At 43.0% G+C, this 5,556-nt stretch overlaps 1 pseudogene; it reads right to left on the bottom strand.

Annotated features, from left to right (window-relative positions):
• Nucleotides 1-445: 445 nt before the first annotated feature.
• Nucleotides 446-968, bottom strand: LOC100764917 (annotated as a pseudogene).
• Nucleotides 969-5,556: the final 4,588 nt, after the last annotated feature.

Genomic DNA, 5,556 nt, shown 5'->3' with positions numbered 1-5,556 from the left:
CTATTAATTTCCAGAGGCATTGAAAGACAGTTAATTCTCAAGTCTCACATCTTTAAATAATCATAAACAAGGTAAATTTAAAGTAATGTACTACTTAACACACAATTGTGAAACTATAGAACATTAAAGACAAAGAGGCGGTGTTAGAAGTAGCTGGAGAGATAAGATGGGTACTGTAAAGAAAGGTCAAACTAAAGGGTGACAGAACACAGACACCATGTTTAGTGAGCAACATAAGAGTCAACAGGCAGTCTTAGAGTTTAGATGCCCAGTGAATCTGTCTTTCAAGAATAAGAATGGAAAAGCTACCATCCGGGTTCTGGACAAGATGGGAGAGCCTGCTGATATCCAGTCCTTGTTGGCATCCTCGTGTTTTTCATAACTTGAAAAGCCAAAGCCTTTGGATTTCTCACTGGGATCTCTCATCACCTTGACACTTGGAGTTTTACCAAACATTGGTGAATTTCTCGGCCTTGTTCCTGAGCTCAGCTTCCCCCTCTTTTCAAGACTTGAATCTGCCCACAAACACTTTGCACTCATTGAGGAGCACGCCATCCATCTTCTCCATGGCAGCCTCTTGCAAGGGTCTTGAAGTGGACGAAGCCATAACCGTTAGAGCCATTCTCATGACAAACCACCTTACAGGACAGGATGTTTCCAAAGGCTGAAAAAGTATCATACAGTGCCTTGTTGTCAATAGATTTGTCCGTGTTCTTGATGAAGACATTCTCTACACCAGACTTTCCCAAAGAGGGATCCCTCTGAGACCACATGATCCGGATTGGCTTTCCCTTAATCACAGCAATGTTCACGGTGGCCAAGGCTCTGTCAGCGTCAGCTGGCTGCTGGAAGTTGATGTAGGCAGTAACCCAGAGATCAGCAGGTGATCAAATCTCTGCAGACCCGGAATGACAGTGCAGGCCACTCCTGAATGAATTTCCATATATTATTGTTTCGGTGAAGTCCTAGTGCAGCGTTCATCTCCCCACCGCACACCCACCAATAGGACTTCTTACAGGGCCACAAACGGGGCTCCAAGGAGCCATGGCGCATGCAGCAGTGCACAGTGGCCCCAGAGAAGCTGGGAGGGGCTGAAGCAGGCTCTATGGTGTGAGGGAGCAACTTGCAATGGAACCACAAAAACCCCAAGACAATAGGCTTTCAAAAACAATATGGCACTCTCCTGGAGTCTGTGCTCTCTAGCTTTCCTAGCGTGGAGCTTAAAAATAGAAAAGTGAAGTAGGGAATCCCTTTGCTAAGGGGGCAATGTTTTTCAAGAGGCAGACAGATGCTGCACTCTTTGGCCTTGGGAACCAACCTTCTCGAGAAATACCAGCCCTAGCTCCTGGATCAGACTGGATCAATCCGCTTTTGATGAGTTCAAACCGGTTTCAGACTGGTTCAATCCGGTTTTGACCAGTTCAAACCGGTTTCAGACTGGTTCAATCCAGTTTTGACCAGTTCAAACAGGTTTCAGACTGGTTCAATCCAGTTTAACAGTTCAAAGTGGTTGAGACTGGATCAATCCAGTTTAACAGTTCAAACTGGTTCAGACCAGTTCAAACCGGTTTTGACCAGTTCAAACAGGTTTCAGACTGGTTCAATCCGGTTTTTTAACAGTTCTAAGCGGTTGAGACTGGATCAATCCAGTTTTGACCCGTTCAAACTGGTTCAGACCAGTTCAATCCGGTTTTGACCAGTTCAAACAGGTTTCAGACTGGTTCAATCGGTTTTTTAACAGTTCAAAGCGGTTCAGACCGGTTCAATCCGGTTTTGACCAGTTCAAACAGGTTTCAGACTGGTTCAATCCGGTTTTTTAACAGTTCAAAGCGGTTGAGACTGGATCAATCCAGTTTTAACCAGTTCAAACAGGTTTCAGACTGGTTCAATCCAGTTTTTAACAGTTCAAAGCGGTTGAGACGGGTTCAATCCAGTTTTGACCAGTTCAAACTGGTTCAGACCGGTTCAATCCGGTTTTGACCAGTTCAAACAGGTTTCAGACTGGTTCAATCCGGTTTTTTAACAGTTCAAAGCGGTTGAGATTGGATCAATCCAGTTTTGGCCAGTTCAAACTGGTTCAGACCGGTTCAATCTGGTTTTGACCAGTTCAAACAGGTTTCAGACTGGTTCAATCTGGTTTTTTAACAGTTCAAAGTGGTTGAGACTGGATCAATCCAGTTTTGACCAGTTCAAACAGGTTTCAGACTGGTTCAATCCGGTTTTTTAACAGTTCAAAGCGGTTGAGACTGGATCAATCCAGTTTTGGCCAGTTCAAACTGGTTCAGACCGGTTCAATCTGGTTTTGACCAGTTCAAACAGGTTTCAGACTGGTTCAATCTGGTTTAACAGTTCAAAGCGGTTGAGACTGGATCAATCCAGTTTTGACCAGTTCAAACAGGTTTCAGACTGGTTCAATCCGGTTTTTTAACAGTTCAAAGCGGTTGAGACTGGATCAATCCAGTTTTGACCAGTTCAAACAGGTTTCAGACTGGTTCAATCCGGTTTTTTAACAGTTCAAAGCGGTTGAGACCGGATCAATCCAGTTTTGACCAGTTCAAACAGGTTTCAGACTGGTTCAATCCGGTTTTTTAACAGTTCAAAGCGGTTGAGACCGGATCAATCCAGTTTTGACCAGTTCAAACAGGTTTCAGACTGGTTCAATCCGGTTTTTTAACAGTTCAAAGCGGTTGAGACTGGATCAATCCAGTTTTGACCAGTTCAAACTGGTTCAGACCAATTCAATCCGGTTTTGACCAGCTCAAACAGGTTTCAGACTGGTTCAATCGGTTTTTTAACAGTTCAAAGCGGTTAAGACCGGTTCAATCCGGTTTTGACCAGTTCAAACAGGTTTCAGACTGGTTCAATCCGGTTTTTAACAGTTCAAAGTGGTTGAGACTGGATCAATCCAGTTTTGACCAGTTCAAACAGGTTTCAGACTGGTTCAATCCAGTTTTTTAACAGTTCAAAGCGGTTGAGACCGGTTCAATCCAGTTTTGACCAGTTCAAACTGGTTCAGACCGGTTCAATCCGGTTTTGACCAGTTCAAACAGGTTTCAGACTGGTTCAATCCGGTTTTTTAACAGTTCAAAGCGGTTGAGACCGGATCAATCCAGTTTTGACCAGTTCAAACAGGTTTCAGACTGATTCAATCCGGTTTTTTAACAGTTCAAAGCGGTTGAGACTGGATCAATCCAGTTTTGGCCAGTTCAAACTGGTTCAGACCGGTTCAATCTGGTTTTGACCAGTTCAAACAGGTTTCAGACTGGTTCAATCTGGTTTTTTAACAGTTCAAAGCGGTTGAGACCGGTTCAACCCAGTTTTGACCAGTTCAAACAGGTTTCAGACTGATTCAATCCGGTTTTTTAACAGTTCAAAGCGGTTGAGACCGGTTCAATCCAGTTTTGACCAGTTCAAACAGGTTTCAGACTGGTTCAATCCGGTTTTTTAACAGTTCAAAGCGGTTGAGACTGGATCAATCCAGTTTTGACCCGTTCAAACAGGTTTCAGACTGGTTCAATCCGGTTTTTTAACAGTTCAAAGTGGTTAAGACCGGTTCAATCAAGTTTTGACCAGTTCAAACTGGTTCAGACCGGTTCAATCCGGTTTTGACCAGTTCAAACAGGTTTCAGACTGGTTCAATCCGGTTTTTTAACAGTTCAAAGCGGTTGAGACTGGATCAATCCAGTTTTGACCAGTTCAAACAGGTTTCAGACTGGTTCAATCCGGTTTTGACCAGTTCAAACAGGTTCAAACCGGTTCAATCCAGTTTTGACGGGTTCAGACCGGTTCAATCCAGTTTTGACCAGTTCAAACAGGTTTCAGACTGGTTCAATCCAGTTTTTTAACAGTTCAAAGCGGTTGAGACTGGATCAATCCAGTTTTGACCAGTTCAAACAGGTTTCAGACTGGTTCAATCCGGTTTTTTAATAGTTCAGAGCGGTTGAGACTGGATCAATCCAGTTTTGACCAGTTCAAACAGGTTTCAGACTGGTTCAGTCAGGTTTTGACCAGTTCAAACCAGTTAAGGCCGGTTCAATCCGGTTTCGACCAGTTCAAACTGGTTCAGACTGGATTAATCACTTGGAGCTTTTGTATTCAGGCACTGTGAGTCTCAGGATCCCTTGGAAACAATCTGACAGTTTCTTTTGCTGACTAAGTGCACTTCAGTCCCCCAGTGGAGGCCAGCAAGGTCTTCTGAACACCCATAGGCCTAGGGGCAATCTGTGAACGGAAACCCAGGTAACATCAGGCCCCTGGGGATCTATGCAGAGAAGACAGGGACTACAGAAAGTTAGGAGAGCTGTACAGATTTTGGACAGCCCATGTAAGGAGAGGGGGGTTGGAAATAGTTGCAAACAATGAGGTAAGAATCTCAGTGTCCTGTAGGGGACACTGTAGCCACACCTGCGGGGCCGTGGTCAGGGTGATGCAGGAAAGGTTTAATTGTGAGGGGCACTCAAGTGGCTGGTCCCTTCTTCCATTTCGTCTTCAGCTTGCTGTTCTTACTGCTGCCCGGCTGGCTGGCTAGGTCTCTCTGTAGGTAAGGCTTTTCCCCAATAAATTCCCTTGTATTTTTTTAAAAAAAAGTGTAAGTATGGTATGAAGATAGCTTTCAAATAAAATCTGAACAGGATTGCTATCACCATCAGATCTGCACCAAAGGAAATCAAAATATTTGTGAGAAAATCTCCATATATAAAACAATAAGGTATTATATAAGTATGTTGTTAGACTGGAGTAGCATTTAAAATGTTAAATGGAATGTAACTGGATAGTAGATGATAAAAAAAAACCCACACAGATTTGTGAACAATGGCATCCTAGACACAGGAAGCATTAATGTTTTTAGAGATGTCTGATGAATGTGTAGTGATGAGATGGAAAGATAAATGAGATTTTTCTATAAGATAGTTCAGAAAAGAATGAGGGGAGTGAATGGGATCAAAATACATGATACATTTAAGTGTGAAAATGTCAAAACACACTTATTACTTTGCACAGTGCATATGTACTAATACAAATGAGAGACTAGAGAGATAAAGCAAATACTGGAAGACACATCCAAGTTCAGTCGGGTTTCAAGGCATGGGAAGGTTTATTTTTTTACTCTACTTTTCATTTTAATTTTTAAAATTCTACAATACTTTTGAGGATTTTATATATGTGTACAATGAAATATGATCATATATGCCTCATGCCCTCTTCCAATCCCTCTTGTGGTCTCCTATCGCACACACCCCCAATTTTGTGTCTTTTATATTTTTTATAACTCACCAAGTTTAGTTAGAGTTGTTCATATGTGCATGGAAGGGGCATCTATTGGAGCAAGGGAATCCCTTCAGAGACCATTCCTTATTCAATGATTCTCCATCCCCCAGCAACTATTCACTGCCAATAGCTCCTGGGTGTGGGGTGAAGCCTAGAGATCACCTGCCTCATCTATGTTGGCTTGATCTCGTAGAGGTCTATGCGGGTAACCACAGCTGCTATGGCTTCATGATTGCCATAGCCATGTCATGGCCAGACAATAGCCCTTCACAGCACTCTTCCACATCC

This window comes from Cricetulus griseus, chromosome 3 (genome assembly GCF_003668045.3).
Source record: "Cricetulus griseus strain 17A/GY chromosome 3, alternate assembly CriGri-PICRH-1.0, whole genome shotgun sequence".
NCBI lineage: Eukaryota > Metazoa > Chordata > Mammalia > Rodentia > Cricetidae > Cricetulus > Cricetulus griseus.
The sequence above is the reverse complement of the archived record's forward strand: the minus strand, read 5'-3'. Positions and strand labels throughout refer to the sequence as shown.